Source organism: Passer domesticus, chromosome 2 (genome assembly GCF_036417665.1).
Source record: "Passer domesticus isolate bPasDom1 chromosome 2, bPasDom1.hap1, whole genome shotgun sequence".
NCBI lineage: Eukaryota > Metazoa > Chordata > Aves > Passeriformes > Passeridae > Passer > Passer domesticus.
Window position 1 is genome coordinate 36,161,279 of NC_087475.1, and position 25,385 is coordinate 36,186,663.

The 25,385-nt window shown below is 35.7% G+C and overlaps 1 protein-coding gene and 1 long non-coding RNA gene across 2 annotated transcripts in view; both read left to right on the forward strand.

Annotated features, from left to right (window-relative positions):
- The window catches only part of LOC135293762 (uncharacterized), a 48,936-nt gene extending 24,940 nt beyond the window's left edge, over positions 1-23,996 (forward strand). Inside the window, exons 2-3 of the long non-coding RNA XR_010355859.1 lie at positions 21,199-21,297; positions 23,485-23,996. This is a non-coding gene — a long non-coding RNA (uncharacterized LOC135293762). The remainder of the gene's footprint in view (positions 1-21,198; positions 21,298-23,484) is intronic.
- Positions 1-25,385, forward strand: part of NALF1 (NALCN channel auxiliary factor 1) — a 433,108-nt gene that overhangs the window by 51,480 nt on the left and 356,243 nt on the right. The window lies entirely within an intron of this gene.

Sequence of the window (25,385 nt, forward strand, 5' to 3'; positions counted from 1 at the left end):
AAATGGCAAGGTTATTAATGATAGAGGTTATTCATTATTTCATAATGAATAATGAAATTATTCATTGTGAAATATTAACATTGTAAACCATTTCCCAGAAGATTATAAAGCAAACACTCCACACTGACATTTTGTTGCCAGATTTTGAGTTTTGATTAAGGGAGGCTTATGAGATGCGTTTTTTTTACCACACCAGTAATTCTCTTTTGAATACAGCTATTCTTTAGACTTTAAAATCCAAATTAAATATAAACTAAAAGAGGCTTCATTTGTTGTAACAGAATATCAAGACTACATGTAATTTTCTTTGTAATTAAATATTTAGTTCTCTGAGAACTGAAAAAAATAACTTCTATGTCAAACTTAAGTAGACTCAGTTCAAAAACACTTTTTGAACATTTACTTATTTTAAAATAAAAGCTAAGCTATATGCCTTTGCAATATTGAAGACAAAGAAAAATTAGATATTAAACTATCTGATCATGAAATAATGACTTTTTTGTTTAGAAAGATTTTTGTTATAAATCTTGATTTGTAACTGCAAAGGGTGCACTAATGAAAATCAGAAGTCATGAAATATAAGTCTATTGCACTCTAAAATGGTTCCTTTATGGAATTCCTTTTATGTCCATGTTTTGTTCAGGTTTTCACATCTTAAAGGAAGACCACCTACTCTATCTGATCCTGATCCCTTTAATGCCCACTTTTCTGCTTGGGTTAAGAGAACTGAAAATGCGTTTCAGGTTTCAGGTGGAGCGATGAGATGTGCTACAGACACTCCATGCTCCATTTCAAGCTCAAGTGACTATTCAAGCTCCTCATAGTCCAGGGCAAAGTATCAAGTTTGTTGGGAAATAAGTCTTGGATAAGGCTCTGAGGAAAGACTGGGGACATGGGAGGTGGTGCAAGGATTATGGAGAAGCTTTGTCTTTTGTTTCCATAGCACAAAATCTGCTTGGGTAGTTGAGGGTGCCTTTTGATTAATATCTTATTTATGGAAGTGTGGACAACTCCTCCTGCTTGAAATTTTCTCCTCGTTGCCGATGAGCAGATCCCTGTTCTCTTCTTCCTACTCCTTCTTCTATCTACTTCCTCACCCTGTCAAGTCACGGCTTCAGATGAGTACTTGTGAGAAATTTACAGAGTATGTGTCTGAACTGAGCTTATCTCTTCTACAACACTAATGTAAAAGTCTTGTAATTTTGCAAGATATGACCTTACAGGGGAGTTTGAAGCTGGTCCCTCTAGGTGCTTTCTTAAATTAGGGCATCAGGCTACAATCCGAGGGATACACTGAGTACTGAAATAGTTGTACAATTAATATCAATATAATTCCATCTTTCTATCTCTCAGTAGAAATCTAGTAGGTTGATATTAATGCCATATATTGACATTAATGGACCTGAGAGCAATCTGGTCTAATAAAAATTTTTCCCAAAAGGAGGTCTATATGTCAAAACACAAATATTTGCTTAGTTCATCTTGATTTCCTATTTGAGGTATACATACATCTTGTGGATATCATAGGGCTGGGTAGAGACAAGTGGAGTACTGAAAGCAGTGTCTGTGTGCCCCACTTGTTTTGCAGGGCAGGCATGGCTGATACTTTGGTTATACAGTATAAACATGTGTCATTAACCTTCTGCACATTCCAACTACTATTTTTAAGGAAAACTGCAGTTTGAAGGTTCATATAGAATGGAGAGTAAGTTATACTAACGTCAGCCCAAAATGGTTTAATATTTACAGAACAAAAGTGATAATATGTGTATTATAAAGGTCTCAATCTTAGCTCTGATCCCTTATCATTTTTACCCAGGTATGTTTACATAATTACCCTGTGCTTATTTCAAAGAAAGTAACCCAGTGGTTGTGATGAAATAGGTTTCTGCTGAATTTCTCAGAGACATTCTTGACATGAACATTTTTAATATACCCTGCTAATATTTGGAATGGCACTTTTAAAACAATTGTAATCAGTCAGTTAAATAGAAGACTGGTTTTTGACTTGACAGAAAGCTTATTCTATACCAAAATTAAATTCTCTAATTTCTGACAGGATGCTTTAACTAAAGTGCTTCTATTCCCCTTCCAGCCTGGAAAGTTGATCTCAGAATTCCCTATAAAGCTGTGCTCATCACTTCAACAAAACCACAGAAATTCTTATTTTTTGTTAGAGAGATACTATTTTATAAGTTAGAAATTCAGAGCTTCCGCTTAGAACTGTTTGAAAAATTATTCTAATCACATTCTGATATACATCCTTTCTTGACAACTGACGCTGTATATAACACAGGCTTACGAAATCCATTTAAACAGACTTTTCTTGGAAGTAGGAAATACCTGTGGACATGTATCAACTCTGGAAGATACAGCAATAAAATCCATCCAAAATAGAAAGCAGAGCGATAAATTATCTCAGGAAGAACAAGTAAACAAAATTGTATTTGAAATCCCCAAGTGTAAAATTACTGTTTTTTCCTGCCCAGCCAAAGAGAAAAAAAAACAAAAAAAACCAAACAAAAATACAATAAATGTGAGATGCCTGTGCCACAGAGAGTGATATTTTTTGATCAGTAGGCCAACATTCCCTCCTTTTTTTTTTTCCACCTCTTGTTTAGCTCAGGATGGGACAGGGAGGAAATGTTCTGGTAAATAGAACAGAAGGGGAAGATTGTTTGTAAAATATTTAAAAATACATGTTACATTTATTTTTCCCTCTGTTTGCATTTTATATATACATTATCACTTTGTAAAGAAAGCCTTCTTGACTCCTGTGAATGAAATAGGAAGATTATACAGTGTCCTTTTATAGATAGAAAAGAGCTTAATTTCTTGCACTGTGACCTGCAGGTAGAGAAGAAACTATTGTACTTCTGGGAGTACTGGTCCCTCCTTGTCACTTCACATTGTTGGTGGACTTAGTTGAACCTCTCTGCTTCTCACCCTGGCTTTTGACTGAAAATGGAATTTTGTGCTCTCACAGTCCAGCGCCCACGGGACCCTCCAGGGAGCCAGCAAGCTCCCCAAGTGTGACGATACTTGGAACTACTACTTTAATTTTACTTTGGCTTTAGTTTGCAAGTACCAAAATTCTACAGAAACAGCTTATACCTTGATAATTTAGGAACAAAGACATGCAGTCATGCACAATATCCTTTCAGATGAGTCTCTTTGAGGTCAAGCTGGTGTCGGGCTTCCAAATGAGCTAATAAAGATCTGTTCAGATTTTTTCACCCCAAATAACAAAATTGCATCTCATGCTGCTAAGAGTGCACCTTTTTCTGCACCCTTAAGTGTTTAACACAAACTGCTGCAACATAGCTTAATGTCTTCTTATTCTGATGCTAATACGCACTTTGAGAAACCTGAGAATATACACAAGTTTAAAAGGGAAAGATAAAAAGAAAATTTCTGTTTCTCAACTTATTTGTGTGCAACAGTTTCTCTAACAAAATATTTTCAGGTACTGAGACTGATCATATCTGAGGTTGGAAAGAGATATGAAATTACACTGAAATGTTTAGTAGAAATGTCTGTTTGACTAAGCAGTCCTAGCAGGCAAAATTTTTCTCTGTTGGATATTTTTGGTTAAATTTGTTTGTTGTATTGTTGTATTCTTTTTAAAACCAGCCTTTACTTAGGATGCAGCAGGAATTTGAAGGCAGTAATTTTCTTTGCGCTGCAGCTAAAGTTTTCAAGCAGAGTCCTCTAGGGTCAATTTTCAGGGTGTTTTCTTTGACCAAAAATTCCTGGTCAAAACAATCAGTTTTAGATATATTCTTGAGTATAGGATCTTCATTAGTCTTTTTAATTCTGAGGAAAGGCAAGGAAATAGCATATAAAAGATAAAGAAGATTTGAGAGAAGGATAATTAAATGAGAAAAAAGTAGTAGTTGAATAATTAGAATCCCATTCTTCTTGATGCAGCTTGGCATCTATATCTTATTTATATGGTCTTTTGCTGTTCAGACTATTTTTCTCTTTGTGTATTGTTAAATATGAGTAGATTTGTATAGCTCAGTCTTCACACACAAACAGGCTCGTGGGTTATATGCATAAATAAGTTGTTTGCTGGAGTTATCCAAATGATGAGTGATATTAGGGCTATAAATCTGATTTATTTGATTAAAATTTGTTTAGTTACTTGTTTTCAACTTCTGTGGCTGAAGTGGTCCAAACAAAAGACAAAGTGAATGTAGCAAGCAAAAGTTCAAGGGCAGAATCAAAAGTAACTTGGAGGCTTGCATTTCTTTGTGTTTTCTCTTAAAAAAAAAAATCAAATTGTATGAATCTGTGTGGGAAAAGACACTGAAATGGATTTGGAATATGTGACCCAGTAACCAGAGAAACCATCAGAAGTAGGCTAACTGGGAAATTTACCATTCTGTGTATGAGTTGCTGGCACCTATGTTAAGCTTTAAATAAAATCAATTAAGGAAAATGGTAGCTAGCTTTGGGTGGGAAAGGTTAAAAATGGAGATCAGAATTATGGCAAAATGGTGATGAAAAATTTGCAATCATATTTATTGCTCTCACTTCTGTCTGGGCATATATTTTGATTTCCCAAGACTGTAACTTGCAGTTTTCAGTTCCACAGAAAATGCTTCTGTCCCAAGGGCTGCAGCAAGGTCCGTGCTTCTATTCTGACCCTGACCAGTTTATTGCTTCCCTCCAAGTTGAAAGCACTGTCTATAAGTTGCAATATGCTCTATTTGTGAAAAGGCTTTTAAATGAGGAAAAATAACTAAAAATATGCATTACCCAACTTTAATACTGCAAAACGCATAGTAAGGTATTTTGAAATGCTGTTAGCCAGTGAGTCTAGTACACACAAGCCATTAAAGTAGAACTCATATTTATCCTAAGGATTCAAAAAAGACAATGCAATTTCTAAATTGCTTCATTAAATTATGTATGCTTTTTACAGAGGTAGGGCTGTGAATGTAAATATGTCTTAGCATCTGTAATTTTCTGTTGTAATTATTTATTCCAAATTTTTCTTTTTATTTTAAATATGTTTTTTCCATTCTACTTGATATAATAATTAACTTTTGACAAACATTCAGTTAAAGCAAGGCACATATATCCATAACTTGGTTAATTTTTCTTGTAAACCAGAAACAGGCTGGAGTTGAGTTTCTCTTTGTTACCTTGGAAACAAATGGAGGTTTGACTTCAAGAAGCTCTACACTTGAAATGAGGGGTGGAGCTTTGATGCTGTGGTTCTTGTTATGATGCAGAAAAGGAAGGCAGTTCTTGAAGAGATTCTGGCATCTTGCACTTACGAGGATATGGAATCTACTTAACATAATAGCAACCAGGTAGTTTCATGTAATAGGATGAAAGGGAAATGAGAAAATGGCACTTGCATCAAGTCATTAGCTTTCAGCTTCTGATGCTGGGTTGGGTAGCTCATCTTCCTGCAAAAGCACCTGACAATACAGAATAATTATTGCTGTCAATTTATTTATCTTCCAAATGAAGATATACTCCCAATAATTTGCAGTAAAGGATTTTTGCTTACATTAATAACTTATTTACAATTTTCCAATCAGTCCATGAATTGACTTAAGAAAAGTTTCTGATGTTTCAGGGAGTGTCTAGTAGGTAATTTTTTGTTCCTGCTGAGGGAAGTTTTGAAATTTGACCAAGAAATACTTTCTGTTAAATCATTTGGATAAGAAGATAAGAATATTTTGAATTGTAGTTTGGATAATGATGATATCAAAATGACGTATATTATTTAGGGGTTTTTTTAGTTTAGTTTCTATTGTTATCTTTTGCTTGTGTAGTATGAACAAAAATATTAATATATATCATCAAGACAATTTCAAAATAGAAAGAAATAAGTTGTGGAATACTACTACTTTGATGAATTTTACACAATAGAATGAGATAAAGGGCCTCTGGGATTTACAGGGATTTGAATTAATTCTCTCTATACCCTGGCTGTGGTGAGAACTATTAATATACTCATTTTACAGTAAATGTAATTAGGCTTTCATTTCACTATTGTTAATACCTGATCTGTGTGCTACTGTGTGACCCAGGAGTGCTAATTTCATCCGAATGAGAAACGGACACACAATTTATTTCTGGCAAATTAGCCAGAACACATATACAGAGTTTATGTTGACCTCTTACTTATATGATGGCTTTTGCTGGGCAGCAGTGGACAGACAGAATGTGAGCAGCCTCAAGCTCACCAGTGTAAAGCTAATTCACCAAAAGAGCCCTGCTTTGCACTCCTTTGAATCAGCAGCTGGCGTTTCCACATGATCAGTGGTTTGCATCATGAATCCATGATGGTTTTGATCTAACAAGGTATTTCAAAGCTGGATTTGCATTAGTATCAAATTCCATAATCAGGCATAGCTTTTGGCAACTAGTTAATATTTTGGGGAATTCTGTAGGAATAGAAATAGGGAGACTAATACCCTGGTTGAGTTTTGTGTCTCTAAACATTGGTTCAACAAAGCTTGTGAGCATCAGTTCCACTGACCATGTGAACAGTGCTAAAGCAAATGTTACCCTGAGCCAAATAGTACAAATTTACTCACAGCTGTGTGATTGATGAATAGTAATTGACTGGATCATTTTGGATTGATTTTTCTCTTGTTATCCCCTTTCTTATACTTTCTAATGATCTTGTTTTATTTTATTAAGAGCGATTAAATAAAATTTAGCATGTTCTTGGCACAATGCACATAAGATTAATAGATAATTTCCCTAAAATTTGTACTCAATGTAAAAAATGTATATTATCAGGAAAAGCATTGAAAAATACCACGATAAGGTAAACAGCAGCAATATTTAAGTAAGCATGATCAAGACTGCAGTATTTAGATACACCTTAGATTTCTCTCCTTTATTAATATCTTCTCTCCTATGTGAATATAATAATAAATTATTATCTTTGAAATCTTCTACTTCTGCAAACCTTTGTTTGGTAAAGTATATTGTATGTGATTGTTGTTTTTATATGACTAGCAAGCTGTTCACATGAATTTATAAAATAGGTTCCTAATTTATTTTTACTTTTTATTTTTTCTTCTCAATATTCTAGTTTTACTTACAGTGGGTAATGAAAGCAGCCTGCTGTCTGTTTCAGTTAGTTCAAGCTGTAGTCCCCAGCCAGGGTAATTTATGGTTTACACATATTAGCACAGCATTGGCATGCTCAGGTTTTCCATTTCAGCAGGAACAAGAAAACCAAATAAGTAAGCTGTTTCAATTGATTTCCTCTGTAAAAAACATCATGACAACATCACCTCTGAGATAAATCTGTCCATTAAATAAAAACCAAGCACATGTTTCCTCCAGCCAAACCCAAACCACCATCAAATAATAGCAGGACTCAATTATGTGAAATGGTTTTAATTTGGTTTGGGTTTTTTTTTTTATTTTTTTATTTTTTGGTTTTGGGTTTTGGTGTGGTTTTTTTGTGGTTTTTTTTTTTGTTGTTGTTGTTGTTTTTTGGTTTTTTGTTGTTTTTTTTTATTTGGTTTTGTTTTTGTGAATACCCTTTTATATTCTATTTTATAGAATAAACTTTGGAGCTTTCTTGTCTCGTTCTGAACTCTATTGCTAATAAACAGGTGGCTGCTAATTTAGGAGTAATTTTGTTCAAGAAACTTACAGCCTGTGAAAGGGGTGTTTCAGAACAGTGTGCTCCTCAGCCTCATGTGTGGCAGGAATTCAGTGCCTCCTCTCTCCCACATCTCAGGCGCTAAGGCTCCATCTCCTATGCATGTGTACTGTGATGGCAGCAGCTCTCCCCCTCTCCTGCCTGAGGAGTGAGCAATCCATGTAGCCAGCCACTGAAGAGCCCTCACTGCATTCCTCCCTCTTACCAGCTGGAGCAGATCCAGAAGATGATCACATTTTGGGGATACAGAGAACTGGGGAGACTTTGTCTCACTTATGCTGGTGGTCACTCTTCCAGGGCACATCAAAGTGCTGCTGGCTGAGGATTGCTGTTGAGCCCATGCTGCCAAATATGACGTGCTTGCAATTGATCTGAATTAGCAGTTCAGGCCTTTGTTTCTTGTAATTTCTGGATTGTAAGGGGATTGCAGAGCAGTGACATTATCCTATAATTTTAATAAACCTGCTTCTTTCCTTGCACAATATGATCAGTTTAATGGGATGATTCAGGACATGTGGGTCTTTCCTGCTTCAGGGAAGCTGGCAGGATAGTCAGACACATTCAGTGGATAGATATACTACCATATGGCCATTTTAAAGAGTGGTGTGGGCTTTTTTTTCTGCTTAGATCCAAAGTTTGACCCTTTAACTACTACTGATTAACTTACACAGTATGTTCTATTGATCTACTTACATCTGAGCTCATTAAACACATAAAACGAACTACAAGTAGAGTAAAATATAGCATTATCAAAACTAACAGAGAGATCGCATTATTATAAGCCTAATACTGCTCTTTATCTAGTTCCCTGGAAGGAGAAGCACTTTGGATACCTTCTAGCACTCATTCTAGTATCTTCTGCACTGTTTTATCTCCTGTCCCACACATACGTTTGATAAATGAAAACACAGTTTCATTTCTTTTCAGCCAATGAACATGTTCACAGAAATGCTCAAGTGCTGTACCAGCATGAAATGGCAAAAGCACTTGAGGAAGTGTCCAGAGTGTGTCATATGCAAAAAAATTCCAGGGCTCTAATGGCCAAACATTCATTAAAAAAAGTGCTTTACAGTAGTAATACATGTTTTCCTGTTGGATTAGAATAAAACACAATGGCTTTGTTTAGGGTCATTGTCATTAATCCAGTTTAAGAGGTGGGAACGTCCCACACAAGGGATGGTTTAGTTTAGATAATTCCCGTACAAAGCTGGATGCATTTTTTCCCATTCATTTTCCTTCATATTTCCAATTATTTATTGGCTTAGCTACTCCTGGCAAACTGTGGGCTAATTCCTCTGAGTTAGGTGATGCTATATTATCTCCAACTGTTATAAAGACATTCAGCATTTAGCATTGAAAGGAGATTAATGAGGTAATTTTTTTCTTTCTTTTTTTTCTTTCTTTCTTTCTTTCTTTCTTTCTTTCTTTCTTTCTTTCTTTCTTTCTTTCTTTCTTTCTTTCTTTCTTTCTTTCTTTCTTTCTTTCTTTCTTTCTTTCTTTCTTTCTTTCTTTCTTTCTTTCTTTCTTTCTTTCTTTCTTTCTTTCTTTCTTTCTTTCTTTCTTTCTTTCTTTCTTTCTCATTTCTCTGTCTTTCTCCCTCTTTTTCTTTCCTGTTTGCTTGCACTTGCTTTCTTTCTTTCTTACTTGGTTTTCTGCTTTTCTCATTTCCTTCCTTCCTTCCTTCCTTCCTTCCTTCCTTCCTTCCTTCCTTCCTTCCTTCCTTCCTTCCTTCCTTCCTTCCTTCCTTCCTTCCTTCCTTCCTTCCTTCCTTCCTTCCTTCCTTCCTTCCTTCCTTCCTTCCTTCCTTCCTTCAATGGCAGCCATAACTGCAAAAAAAGTATCAGAAGCAGATAAACAAGATTCTTTCTTCAAATAAGATATCTCTTGTCCGTGTTAAATGTAAACTGTGCAGTATTTATCTTCTTTTTTAACATTATCTTAATAATCCTAACAATTCTGAAAGCCTAACTAATGTTTACCAAATAGTTACATAGCTGTCTAAGGACAAGTAGATTCTTCATCTGAACAGTTCTGTATATGTATAGATATCAATATCAGCAATACTTATTTCCCTAATGGTTTGTTTCATAGTGATTCAGTATTTTTTTATATTTTATGTATGTAAATATTTATACAGTTTAGATGTATAGATATCTTAACACTTACATGGGCCACTATGAAACATCTATTCATATTCATTTATTAAATCCTTCCACAATTAAAACAGCTTAAAACCATGCATTTCTTTTGCATTGACTAAGGTTTAGAAAAAGAGACTAAAAAATATTGATAACACCAAATATGATTCATTGTTGACTTCAGAATTCATCTATTGAAACATTTGATGTTTTCATCCATATTTTCAGTGATCATACAAAGTTATAGATAGAGATGAACAAATCAGAGAAATTATACTTCCTCTGGTGTAGTTATACCTTCAGGAATAATATAATTTCTTTTAGATGGATGTTCTTGGATTCAAAGCCACAGATCCACTGTAGCCTTGTGTTTGCAGGCTGCAGTGATTGCAAAAGAAAAGTGTTCTGTGTTTGCAGGATAGGAAGATTTTGGGGGAAAAGTTGAATGGGTTCTGTAAGGGACCCATATAAAATGTGAGCCAACTAGCCAAATCCTATAGGAAGATATAAGCAAGCCAAAACTGTTAGAAGTCTGTAAGAAGCTTACTTGCATTATGATGTGGAGGGAGGAATTTATATCTTCTTCATGCAGATTCTGGGGGCCTGGCACAATGTCCTTACCCTAAGGTTTTGTACAGATTTATGGAAATTTCTGAATGCATTATTGCCAAACACCAAACAAAACAATGACAGTTGCACTGCACATTTAGCTGCAATTTGTGATTTAGAAAAAATTTACCTACTTTCTTAGATTAATTTGTTGTTTAAGGAAGATCCTGAGCAAAGACATGGTTGGGCAAAAATTACAGAATTTGACCATTAGCCCTGTCTGCCTTACTTTTCCTGTCTCTGCTTGTTGTGTACCCAATTCCCTTCAGTACTGAAAATTTTGATGAATTAGGTCATATTTACAAAGCACTTTGAAGTTGGAAGGCAGTGAACAATTATTCAGCATTATAACTTTATTTTTCATTAGAGTGAGATACTTGCTGTAAAGCAATGAGTGCAATTTAAAGTTTCCATCAAAGACTACAAAGGACATGTGCTCCTTTTTGCTTTGAAAATATAATTATCATGTGTTAATATAGTCTAGGAAGTAGGCTATCTTCTCTTGCACAGACTCTTCTGAAAAATGGTGGAGGAAGCCAGAAGACCTAATTTCCTGTTTGGATTGCCCTGGGATGTAGGTACTATAACAATGGGGAAATGTAAGTGGTTGCTGATGAGATATGAAAAAAAATATCATTGTGCTTTAATTCTGTCTCTAGGTTTCCTCAGTTGTTATGCATATATTGAGAATATATTTCTTATTCTATAAAGTGAAAAGTAAGTGTGAACAACATGAAAGCAGAAAGAAACAGAAAGACTTTTTAAAGCATTTTAGGGGAGTGATGCTATTTTAGTCCTACAGTTCTAGAATCGGTAGCACAATAGTCATGGTCTGTCTCTCTTGTACTCCTAGATATCATTATAGTATTAAGAACTAGAGGTTTAAGAGTAAATAATATTTCCTGTTTATGCAGACAGTACTAGTAGCAATACCAAGTAGTAATAAGGAGCTCAGAAATGTATATGTGTGAAAAAGTCAAAACGCATGATGAGTAACTGACAGATGGTAATAAAGAGGGCAATTTCCATTATGTACATATATGCCAATAGCACTGTGCATCTGGTGTTGTAGCTTCTGCCCAAACAAAGTTTGAGTTTGATATCCAGTGTTTGGATGGTAAAGGTCTATTTGAAAGTCGTGTTGGAGCTCTGAAACCTGATGATTGTAGTTTATTATAGCTGAGTGGACAGGGATTAGCACTTTTATGAACAGTGCTACTGATCAACGATTCCAATTCAATTATCTGTACCATAGGGAAAAAAAATCATAAATAAAGATGGACTACATTTTCATGGATTTATTTCATGTGTGTAGATCACTGCAAGCCTGTTAAAAACCCCCACAAACCTACAAGAAGACCCTTCAAATCTATATACTATCAGATTAGGTATGCTAATACCTTCCTTCTGAGTGAGTTATTTAGACAGGAGCACTCTGAAGACAATATATTACTTAGTAGGAGTAGAAGTAGTGTGCTAAAGAAACAGCTTGTGCTTTTGTGTACCTTTGTTCATACTTTTTCCCCCCCAAAGGTTTTATAGCAAGTATGTGACTATTTATGAGAATCATCAAATCACAGAATGGTCATGGTTGGAAGGGATGTTGGCAGGTCACCTGCACCAGCACTCCTCCTTGAGCAGGGCTGTCTAGAGTCAGTAACCCAGGAACATGTCCAGGTGATTTTTGGATATACTCAAGTATGGAAACACCACAACCTCCCTGGACAACCTGTGATCAGTCAATGTCACAGTAAGAAGCCTTTCCTAGCGTTCAAAGGCAATCTCCAATGTTTCAGTTTGAGTCCATTGTTTCTGGTTGTTCACCACCAAAAAGGGCCTGACTCTGTCCCCTTTGCACCTTTACTCCAGGAGTTTTTACAGAGGCATGGTCACCCTCTCTTCTCCTGACTAAAGAGTGCCAGGTGTCTCAGCTACGCCTCATAGAAGAGATGCTCCAGTTCTTCAGTCATCTTAGTGAGCCTTTGTTGTACTCTTCTGCTGCTAGAAGACCAGAATTGGTCATAACACAGTTTGCTCTCAGTGTTTTGTTTCTTGCAGCTTTTGGTAATTTAAGAACATTGTTCAAAAAAAAAGAAAAAAAAAAAAAACTTTGGCAGTAGTCAAGATAAACCTTCTTTATGTTTGGGGGTTTGTTGCAGTTATCTATCTTTAATAAAAACATTTGCCGTGTTTGTAGCATTTGAATACCATAAGGACAATTATATTGATTCTGCTAGCAAAGCATGGCAGCACATTGTATCATTGATTTTGTATGTAATAAGGTTATAATGGATAATTGAAAGGAGAATTTAGCCCATTGCTTCTGAAACTTAATTTTCTTCCTCCCAAGCCTGCCTAGGCAGACCAGCTGGCTCCAGGCAGGACCTATTTAAGTACAGAAATAGTGTTAAGCCACCTTAATGTGACAAATGGCAAAAAGCACTTTGTAAAAATTTCATTCAGAAACAAAAGAGTGAATTGTTGAGTGAGCTTGTGGAATAGATAGGTCACAGGTACATTTTTATTTCATCTCCAAAGCGTTAAAAAGTAAGCTGGGAATCTGGCATAAGATGTGAAAAAAAGCACAAAGATCACCGAGTAAAAACTGCCCAAATTAGTGTCTTTTTGGTGTTAATTAGTGTAAAAAACTAATTTTGTTCTAATTCAAGTAAATCTTATGCCACCACTGTTGGTGGTAGCTTTCAGCTACTTTCTGACAAGATGTTTTTCCCTCATCCTCCTTTAGATGTCCTGAAGAATGGACGCCACTGAACTAATGCACTTACTTTCTTAGTGACAGCTGCCAAGGTGCTGTCAAAGCCAGCTGTCTCATTATTCCTTTTTCATTACATTTTCTCGTTTTTTCCTTGTACATGGGAGAAGAACCATATTAAAGCATTCCCTGTGACTCGGTTATAATTGCACCCTCTGTTAGTAATTGCTCATCCATTCAAAAGCTTTGCTGCAATATTTTGAAACAAATTGACATCATTCTAGTTCTGCAGTTAATCTGCTATTCAGAGAGGCATAGCAGGGGGATGTCTTATTGCTGTACTTTCTATGCATGGGTACTTTGGAAAGAAAATTAGCTTTGGAGACACTGTTTGAACATTTTAATGAAACCATTATACCTAGGAGACTGTAATTTCTAGATTTCAGTCTGATACCAACTACCCCTGTTTATAGAATAATGTTATGCTCTGGTTGTGTGTGTCTTGATTTTGTTACATATCGTACATATTTTACTCCTGTGTGCATAGAAAGTTTGACATTTTACTGTGTGAAGTGATAGAAATGCATGAAGAGATTTAGCTGTCATACTGTCAACTTATATGGAAGCCCTAATGGAGATACATCATGCAAAGCAAACTCTTTGGAATGCTATGGTCAGGCTCTTGTAGAATGGCTTTCTTTGATGTTGTAGCATGACATAAAAATAATGTAAATCACTAAACTGAAAGACCAAAAAGACATCTTCTGTCTTCTTCCTAACAGAAGATTCTGTTCCTCTCCCAAATGTAACCCTCCATAGAGAAATTATAAAGCCCTAGCCTGAAATACAGTGCAGCAACATGTGCAAACAGCATTAAGAAACAGGAAATGTTTGTCTACATATTAGTATTTAGGAGCAATAAATATCATTGACAAAAAACCAAATTTGACATGAATTTTAACATGGCCTGACAGTGAAGAGTGGGAGAAGTACTGACAAATGAATATGAATGATAATTTTTCCAGACAGCACGTAAGCACCGTTTTGACAGTTAAGGATAACCACTATTTAAAAAAGCATTTTCTGCCAAATCTTGATTTGCAAGTGAATGCAGTTTGAAATTTAATATTTCCCTACTCCACCTCATACCCTGACAATAAAGGCCTTGTACGACTTGCTTGCAGTTTTGTCTTCTGAGCTAATGGCATATTGTCAAGGCTGTAAAAATAAAGTTTTTGTTTTCTTTTGTTTTGATTTTTTTTTCCCTCATGAAGATTCCCATTTTGTTTATTGCCACTATTTTTTCTTTTGTGAAAAAATTTCTTCTTTCACGGCCTAAGAAAATAGTGAAGGAAATGTACTATATGTCAGGACTACGGCTATTTTCTCCCCTCAGTTCTATCATCTGAGAGCAAAATATCAAGAAACTCAAGGAAATTTTGAAGTGTTTCCAAAAGCATAGTGCTGTATCACATAGCAGCAATAAAATCACATCCTTTCTTTTTTTGCTTATACATCAAAGCATACAGCATTCGCAATATGTCTTTGCCATTCTGAGAGTCAATATGAATTTTGTAACATTGTGTTTAATTTTTGAAAGCAAGAATTATCTGCCTACTGTATTTAGCCTTAGACCTGCACAAAAATTATTATACTGATGATGGTGCCAAGGTGAATATTTCATCTATTATGTTCAAAACTGCAATGAGATTTTTGTATCCTGTGTTTTATTCGTCTTAACTTTTCTTTTGTCAGTATGGTTTTGGTGGCCACTGGTTAATATTTACTGCTATTGTTTTCAATATTGCAGTAGATATTAGCTAGTATTTAATCAGGAGTCCTCTATGGATAATTTCATGACAAAGTTTACATAGATTTGAGGCTCCTCTACAGGACCAAGTGGCTAGTGAGCTAATAACTGAACATGGAGAAGTACATAAAGATTTCTGTCCTAAAAAACGAGGCCAATTTTCAATAATAACAATTGGTTTTTAGCCAATTTATTATCACTATAATGTAGCTTATCTTCCAAAATTTGTATAATTTTATTCATTATTCAATATATATGTGTTTGCATTTATTTTCTGGGCCATTCTTCTAAAAAACCTGTTCTAGTGATGTTTATGCAGCTCTGGAAGGGTCTGTCTTTTGCAATAGGCAGAATTACTGGATTTCATTCAATTGTTTTTAAATGTAGAATTAATTTTTAACTTTTTCATAGTTCTTCATGAGAAAACAGAAGTCCAATCAGGAAACCATCCATTTTTTAAAACAATGGAAAATTATATACAAATTATAGTTTCTATAATTGCCTTATATTTACAAATCTCGGTTTAGCTATAAGACTGTTAAAAGAAGAATGGCACTTAGACATTTCCTTAACTTGTTTTCATTTTTAAAATTTGCAATGAGCACAAATCTTCCTGCAGCAAAATAAGCATATAATATAACTGCAAAGTTCACTCAGAGGGCTCTTCCAATTTTCCAATTTATATCTGGAAATCTGAATTTATAATATGTTTCTTCAGGTAGGACTGATTTGAACTGTAGCTCCACTAGAAATTAATTCAGATTAGCTAAATGTGCCTCAGATATCTTGCTACTCACAAAAACCTTTTTAGCTAGTAAAAGCATTGAAGGAGTTGAGGGATAAGGGGAAAGCCTCCAGCATAACACTGAAACTTTAATTTGTTCTGTTAAAAAAGACATAATTATTAAGACATAAACCCCAGACTACTCTGAGAATATTGACTATAGAATCAACTAATTTAACCTTGTTGCAGACATCTAATTAGTTCTGATAGAAACAACTTAGAACTCTACTTATTTTACTTTTTATAGTTTACAGCAAACTGTTCTGTTTTGGATGTTACCTTAGTTAAGGCAGTATGACTTGAAATTATTATATTATTTATAGGTCACCACGATGGTCTTCAGGATGACTGTTTAGATCTGTATTTAAATGTATCTGTTAAAATTGCTTACAATATTTCACTATTACTAAATATGACTTTATATTTTCTAAGTATGTCTGAAGTAAATGGCTTTAAAAAGTTAGTTGTTAATTTGGTATAAATTTTCTGTGTTTTATATTTTGAAGAGTTTGGTCTTCTCTGTGTCAGTATGTTTTCCCACATCTTAATTACAGAATAAAAATTCTGTTTTCTTATTTATTCCTGGAGCATTTATATGAAATCTTGAAGAAAAAAAGGCATAGTTGGAGTATGTACAATATTTGTTGGCATTTTAACAAGAATTTATCCTTAATATATATTCAATAAAATATTAAAATATTCCTCCAGAAAAATATGCCATATAGTGACTGGGGCAGGTAACTGTAGGGGCTTACTTAGGTGATACATCTTAATTGGCCTTTGCCAAAACAAATATTTTAATTTGCTTCTCCTAACATTGGAAGACAGCTCCAAGCATACCTCTACCTCTCTCCATTGTGGAAATAAAAGAGATGCTTCCTGAACTGATGCACATTTATGATTCCTGTTAGTTCTGGAGCTACGCAGGAACTCTGAAAAGAAAGCCCAAATTCTTTACTGCAGTCTTGAAGCAGCTGTATATGTTATATTTTTTCATCCTGTCTGTCTTGTATATCAGGATGCTTTCTGCAAATATAAACATTCCTCTGAAAAGGAGATGTTTGTATGCATATATACATGCATACATATATATACACACGTGGTTGAAACAGCCTGGTCAGAGAGATAAAGCCAGGTAAACTTTTCCCAGGCATCGCTCTGGGAAAAGCTGTGAGAAGCTCAGAGAAAAGAATTAAAATAATTCTTATCTTAAGGCTTTGCAGCTTTGCAGGTGTTTTGAAAAGTTGTTTTCTCATAAGATGGTTTACCAAAACCAGGGGGTCTCTACATGTTTCTTAATTACCCAGTGGTGATGGGGTGTTGATTAAAGGACCAATCAGGTCCACCTGTACAGGAATAGTGCATAAAAAGGAACGGGTTTCTAAGAAATTGCATTATTAACCTCTGATCACGTATGGAGTACGCATCGCCTGTCCTTTCAGTTCCTGACTCAATGGTGACACACACACACTCTAAAATAAAAGCTTCATAACATAAAATGCTGGTGATTCCAGAAAAGAAATGTACTTGTTTGTGAAAAGAAAGAACAGAGAGGGAAAATCTTTTCTATATCCTCTGTAAACAGGCACAGAAATTACTTTAATCAGTCTAATGATCAGTATGGGCTCCTCACTGACAAGAGAATGTTCCCTGGCTCATCTTTGCTTATCTTCTGTGAAAATGGTAGCTCTGTGCTGCTCCTTAGCAGGCTAAACTGAGGTGGCCTATAAATCTTATAAATTCTATTTATCATTACCTTCTGGAAAGTAATGTCATAGTCTTACATAGAAGGGCTTCAAGATTAGGTAATTTCATTCCAGAAACAGATGGGACCCACAGACTGGGCCTTGCACAGTACAAATCAAGTCTATCCAAAAAAGCGTATGTGCTTGGGGTTGTGGTTTGTGGCAGTGTAAAATCAAATCTGCAATTCCTTGAGAGTTATATCAAACCTAACTTGAATTCAGCATTTCTCACATATAAAAAATTTTTGAGGGAAATATAAATTTTTACATGGGTACATTCTCTATTTGTACAAACAGTATATTCATAATTATCCATGCAAATATTTTAGTGGGTAGCATATTTCTGATAATCAATCAGATGTACAAAATCCTTGCTGATTACACCTAAGGCCTTTCAGAATGTTTTAAAAGCTTCTTGCATCTACTGACACAAAAAAAATCCATGATATTATGAATCAAATAAACTCATGTGCTTTTAGTATGCATATGAGCATTCTGAACGATGAGAACACAATTGTTTTTCTTTCCTTAATAAGGATTAATTTATTGATGATATTCCTACTTACTCCTGGACAATTTTGGGCCAATATGAGCATAAAATATTGCACAGTATTTTATGCTATGCAGAATTTTCTTGAGACAGCATGGTTCTGAAATTTTTTCTTGAGAAGATTTTTTTTCTTTTCTTCCCTACACAATGCTTTTACATTTAAATATTTGACTGTTAATACTTGTGCTGTTTGAACAGCCATAATTCAACAATTAATTACTAATTACTGCACTTAGATGTGCCAGTGAGGTGATTGAACATAAATTACATAATCATATTAATTTGTCTACGAGGACAAAGCAGGGCTGTGGCCAGAATTACTGAAAAATTTATGAACTAAGACATGACATTGTGGGAAAAATGGGAAATGTTATATGCACTGTCACTATAAAAATAATTTTGAGAATCTTCACACAGAGACTGTGCAGTAATGAATAGTTAAAGATAGCTGACATCATTGAACAGATAGCATCTAAGGTGCAACACAGAAATAAGGATTTCTGCTGTAATGCGTGCAGGGAGAGCCCTGTGATTGGTATTGAGTAGTGCAATTGATTTGTCATCTGGAGCAAGCTGTCCAGAGTTCATATATTGCTGAAATTAAGGCAAGGCTTCTCTTATTGACTAGATTAGGGGGAAAGCAGTTGGGAAGAATAATGAGAATAAATACTGTAGCTGAGCATCAGTAACATCATAAATAATGCAATCAATAAATGACAGTGTCAGATGAAGACCACTTGAGACACCAGAAGTTAAGATACTAATTTGGTGGTTGGAAGGTGTGGAGGAACACTCTCAAAGGCAAAGATAGATCAAAACAGGGTACATTATTTGTACCCTGTCTACAAGAGAAGGGTACAAATGATGCCATGCTCCAGCTCAAGTTGAAAAGGATGCTTCCATGTATATCACATACACATATATGTATATCTGGCAGATACAGAGTCCTAGAGAAATTCATATATAAATAATAGCAGGTAAAACTCTGAAATGAAAAACCTGTTAACATTCAACTTGTTGATATGCACAGTATCTGATAACACTGATGGTGCTCAGGCTCTGTGAGCAATTTATAAAAGCAATAGTATAACTGCCATCACTAGAATCAGTAAGCGATCTATCTGCCATTGACTAATAACACTAAGTTAACACTTGCAGACTGATTCTGTATTAAATCAGTTACCTTAGATATGCATTTGGCAGTCAGGCTGCTTATATGAGCAGAATTAGCAACCTGAACAAATGCAAAACTGTAGTGCACTGGTAATCATAGAATCACAGAATGGTTTGAGTTGAAGGGGCCTTAAAGACTTTCTAGTTCCATACCTTCTGCTGTGGGCAGGGACACCTTCATTAGATCAGGTTACTCAGAGGTCCCATCAAACCCGGCCTTGAACAATTCCAGGGATGGGACCTCTACAGCTTTTCTAGGCAAAATGTTCCAGTGCCTCAAAGTAAAAAATTCTTCTTAGTATCTACCCTAAACCTGCCATGTCTCAGTTTGAAGCTATGTAAAAAGTCCTGCCCCATCTCTCTTTAAGGCCCCTTTTAGGTTCTAGAAGGCTGACATAAGATCTCCCTGAAACCTTATCTTCTCCAGGCTGACGAGTCCCAGCTCTCTCTCTCTCTGCATAGGAGAGGTGCTCCAGCCAAAAAAAGCAAAACCAGAAGCAACTTTCTTGCCTTATGCAAAGAAGCAAGCAAACATATTAAAAAGAGCAGCATGTTTTAGTGGCAGGATGGATTTGACTTTGTTACTCAGAAAATGTGGTCTCAGATCACAGTGAAGTGCAGGTGTCTACCCTTTATCCAGTTAAGAACTTTAACAACTTTATAAGTATGAGACAAAGAGTTTAATTAGACACTAGATGTCATTCTGTTGTGATTTGGTAAGCTAAAAACATAAGCCAGATTCAGATTCCATCATCACAGCTCAGTGAAAGTAAGAAAAAAGAGATAGGGCAAGACCTTCCTTGTTTTCCTGTACAATGAACAGACAGAGATGATGTGATATGTGACAACTGTGTGGTAACTTTCCCATGTGATAGCTGCTCCTGCAGAATTTTCTGCATTGCAGGTTCTGCATTGCCTACATAAGACCCTTGAAATCCCCCACAATTCAGGTCTGAATCAGTCCTATATATTGCTCTGGGAGGGTAATATTGGAGTTTCTGGTGGAAATCTTATGCAAGCACCCCAACATTAAAAAACCCCAACATTATAGCTCTTTAAAAATACTTGTTTATAAAAAATGTGAATGATTAATGTTTTGGAATGGGCAGATGCTAAAATGATTCATAATGTGTATAAATGATAATTGACAAGATAAATGAAGAGGACCACAGGGAAGAAATAGGAGAATAAATGTCAAAAACAATTATGAGATTGTAGAATGTTAATACAAATTAAAAAAGGAAAATATTAACAAAAATATGAAACATTATGTTCTGAAGTACTTAACTGAAATGATAGTTCTAACGAAAGGAAAAACAGATTTATTAAAGGATTACCAACTTTAAAATTTGGTTATTGATCAAATTAATCATCCTCTCCTGTGCAACAAATGTGAGAGCACAGCCAGGGCACATTTTCCCTTCCTGCTGCATCTTCCTTCGGACTGCAGGTGTGGCTCACTGGATCGGTGCAGCCTCTGCGCACCTGGAAGTCGGGGAGCAGAGAAGGCCCAGCGTGGGCTCAGCCCCCATCCGTGTCGGGGGCAGAGGAGGTCAGGGAGGTGGCTGCAACAGGTGGCTTCACTGACATTGGGGTGCTTGGAGGGGCTGCTGGGCAGGGCAACCTTCCTCCTCTGCTGGTCTAGAAGCGTGTAACCCACAGAGAAAGCTCAGTCTTGTCTGGTAGGTTACAGATCCACACTTATGCTTAGGGTCTGATCCTCATCTTCAAAGCAAAGGAATTTTGTGAGAAAGGCTTTTTCTCAACAATCACACTTTCTACATTGTTTGCTTTAAGGAGTAGCTGTTAGCCAAGATTGTTGGAAGTCATTTAGAAGGGAATGTGATTTTTGAAAAACTGTAATTCTCCACAGAGGAAAATAAAATTATTTTGCAAAATTCTTGTATTATTCTTTTGTGTTGGGTATGATTTGTTATGAATCAGGATCTATATTTGTTTATTCTTCACTGATGTCCCTGGCTAGAGTGCACCCCCCAGCATCACTCATCTTTTTTTCTCATACAGCTGGTGAGAGCTGCCAGCAGGAGACATGTCAGAACTGTTAAGAAAATAAGAAGAGAACTAAAGCTGAAGCTAATATGAAATAATTCAGTAGCTAGGCAGGTATGATACAATATTAAAATGAATTTACAGGAAGTATTTTGCTGAAGAACATGAAAAACAATATTCTTTAGGTTAAAGACAGGAAACATGACATTGCCATTGCTTATAACATCATTTTTAGGAGGTTTTGTTTGTCTGTTTGCTTGTTTGTTGCTTCCTGATGTAATAGGGGAAGTAGCACCCCATTCAATGTATGGAAAAATTCTGGTAGAACTATAAACTAGGGTATACAACAAATTTTTTGAGATATTCTGAACAATGGGATTTTGATATTTGCTTCTTTGTTCAGACATGAACACAGACAGAGGTGTGCACACACAATTTTATGCCTCCTAATGGTGTAGTTCTGGGTTAGCTGCTATTCAGACTAGACTCTTGGTAACAGGAAAAAAAATGAGTATATACCACTATAAGTGAAAGTCAATTACTCTGAATTGGGGAAGAAGGGAAGAAAAGATTATTTTCCCCCCTAGCTTCCCAAAGTTAATTCTTCCCTCTTAAGCATGCACTAATTTTTGGTAAAGATTTTCATGAGGTCTTTTAGAAAATCCTCGTGGCATGCTGTTTTAGCCTTCAATTTGATTTGAATTGATTTTCTGTTTGATTTTCCTCTGTCAAGGTTTCTCTCTAAATAAAAGGATCAACAAGAAGTCTTCTTAGGCTAGTATACAGGTCCTGATATTTTCAGGTTTTTTGTGGTTTTGTTTTTGTTTTATTTTTCAGGGTTAATTCAAACCAAAAGGAAGTGCAAAGGTGCATTCACATGGTATTAAAGACTTACATATATACAGAGAGATAGAGTAAAATGATTTTGTCAAAAGATCTAGTAATGAAGTATCCATGTGGATTCATGCACTGCTATGTAATAATGTGCACTGGGCCAATATATTAAAAAAAATAACAGAAATTATTTACCTACTAGTATGAATTTGAAATTGATATATACTGATTTGCAAATAGGAATCTAAGCCAGCTGATTGGCTTGAAGCTAAGGAAAGTAATTTGTTATTCACAGTGCGTTGGCACTATATTTACATGGGCTAATTTTAAACACTTTGCAAACACCTCAGTCTTTTACAAATACTTCTGTATAGGTTTTACCAGAATGAAATTTTCTTCATAATAGGGTGTTACGTTTTGAACTTGTAAGATGGTGTTGATAAAACATTGTAAAGCTTTACTTTATGTATTCAACTGTCTTTATCTCATCCTAGGAGATTTCTCACTTTTACCTACTAATTTCCTTCTCCATCCCACTGCAGGGAGCTAGAAAGTGGCTGCTCAGGGCCTGGAGACCTACCAGGTTCACACCATGTAAACTTTGTAAATAGTTTGTGGCACTTACTAGAACTAAATAAACTAGAGTAGTATGTCAAAATAAGTTCAGTATTACTGAGTTGAAAACAATGTAGTCAAGAGACTCACCACTGCTTCTAAGAGACAAAGAGAAAGAATATCTTTTCTTATTATTTATTGTTAACAGATAAGTGAAAAATGGTAGAGTTCTTTCTCACACTTGCTTTTGTGCTTCTGCTTTTAAAAATGCATGTGTAAAAAACTTAATTTAACAGAAATATCTTTCCTTTGACACCTTAAATTCCGCTATCTTTTTGTAATGACTTGATGATTTGAGTGTGTTGCAACATTTGTTCATACAAGTCCTTTGTCTTTCTGCTTGAACCATTGCATATATGCTTTGCTCTGCATTAATTACAGTACCACAAATAACCTGATCTACTGCAAGAGGAAAAAAAATACAGGAGAGCACTAAAAGCTTGAAAATATTTTTATTGTGGTTATTCTATAAAAGTGGTTTTTTCAGTGGTATTTTTGGAGTGTCTAAGTTTTGTGGTGTGGTGAAAAACTGCAAATTCAATTAACACAATGGTAATAAAAGGTGAAAGATTTGAGAATAGAAATCTGTTTAATTTTGGTTTGTTTCAGCTAGTGAGTTTCTTATAAGTTAATGGTTGGCATATTGAGTTGATCTTAAAATGGACTACAGACTATTTTTATATTATGCTGGCAGTATTACCAGTAGAGGTCTAGTATGCCTGCTGCAATATTATTCAGTGTTAAAGTGTGAGCAAATACTTGCATAACTGTGATATGAAGTTTGGGGTTTAGGTTTCTAACCATGCAGCAAATGCTATTGTGGTAAAAATGACAGCTTTTCCATGTTTGCAGATTTTTGCGATTGCTCTGTTCTTCTCATCCATATGTAAATGTTATGAATGCCAGGCAGCATTAACTGAGAAGTGACTTAGAACTGGATGGAAGCCCAACTACCTGATACCTCCATGAAGTTAAGACAACAAAGTCGAACCAGGAGAAAAGTTTTTCACACAGAGGGTTCTGGGGCACTGGAACGGGCTCTCCAGGAAGGTGGTCACAACACCAGCCTGACAGACCTCAATAAGTGTTTGGACAACTCTCTTGGGTACATGGTGTGACTCTTGGGGAGTCCAGAGCAGAGCCAGGAGCTGGACTCAATGATTCTGATGGGTGTCCTCCATCTCAGCATATTCTACGATTCTATGAAACTCAGTCAGGAGATAAAATGCTCAACAGAATGTTTCACATTAGTTTCATTGATAAGGCTCTTTCTTTTATACTACTTTTTGGATATACTGTTAGTGATTTTTGATGAACAGGTACACCATATAAACACAGAGATTATTGATCAGGACTAGGAGTGCTGAATACACTTATGTGTATTCAGGAAATTAATACACATAACTGACAGTAAAAACTTGGATTATCTGAAGCATGCTGGAACAGGAGAAAAACACTTCTGAGGTGTTCTTCAGTAGACTTGGCAATGTATAGTGTATTGCCTTAAGTAAGCTTTAAATCATTAGGAAAGCATCTAAATTAGTGCCTTGACTACAAGCAGTCCTAGTTATTTCATAGTTTCCACTGAATCACTTGATGCCTTCAACATTTGGGAATATGTCTCCTAATTACAGGCTAAACTAAAAAATGTATTAATATGTTTTTAAAGGAGATTGGAGTTGACATTCTCACATTCTAAAATAATCTGAAGCCCAGACTTTTTACTGATTTAAAATTATATTCATGTTGATGGATAAGACAGTTTAGACATAGCTAGTTTAAGATTTTTGATAACATGTACTATTTGATCTCATGGCTGTTTGACTGCTAATAAAAATCTTTTATATTTCTATGATCTAAAACCTGTAGCAATCTCACTTTTGTATCAGAGAGCTAACAGTTTTTTTTCAGCTCCAGGACACAGTATGGGCAGGCATCCACATGCAGCAAATGCTGCGTGCACTCTTAAAGCAGGTACCCACTAGGTAAGAGAGGGCTGTCCAGCTGAAAACTGCAGGAGCCTGATGAAGCTTTTTGGTATCCCTGTTACCCCCTGCATTTCTTTCCACTCTTTCCAATGCACTAATCTATTTCTCAGAATTATCTCTCATGTGCCTCCAGCAAGCTGGATTGATTTTGAATGAGCTCATATGTCATCATCTCTCCCATTAACAGTGAGGACACCATTCTCTGAATCAGGCTGTAGCAGATGTAATCTACACAAGCTGCTTGTCCCATTCTTTTCTAGGAAAAAACTTTGTTAAGGCATATGGAAAATGAGGTGAAGCCAGCACTCATGGCTTCACTAAAGGCAAACCATGTCTGACAAATTTGGTAGCCTTCTATAATAGGGTAGCAGTGTCGGTAGATGACGGAAAAAAACCCATATTCCTCCACTTGGACCTGTTCAGAGCATTTTATACCATTCTGATCTTGCCTCTAAATTTGGGGGACATGGGTTTGATGGCTGGATCAGTTGATATATAAGGAATTGGCTGGATGGTGGCACTCAAAGAGTAGCAGTAAATGCCTCCATGCCCAAGTGGAGACCATGAAGAATTGTGTTCCTCAGGGATCAGCACTGGGACCAGTGCTGTTTTACACTGAATTCTTAATACTTTTTCCATTTCAGTGAGCTCTAGCATACTCACTTACTATGTTTCTTACTAGCCATACTTCTCCCTCAAGGAAAGCAAAATTTTGATGCAAAGATTAGTCTATAATGATAACTAATAAGACATTAGAACTTAAGC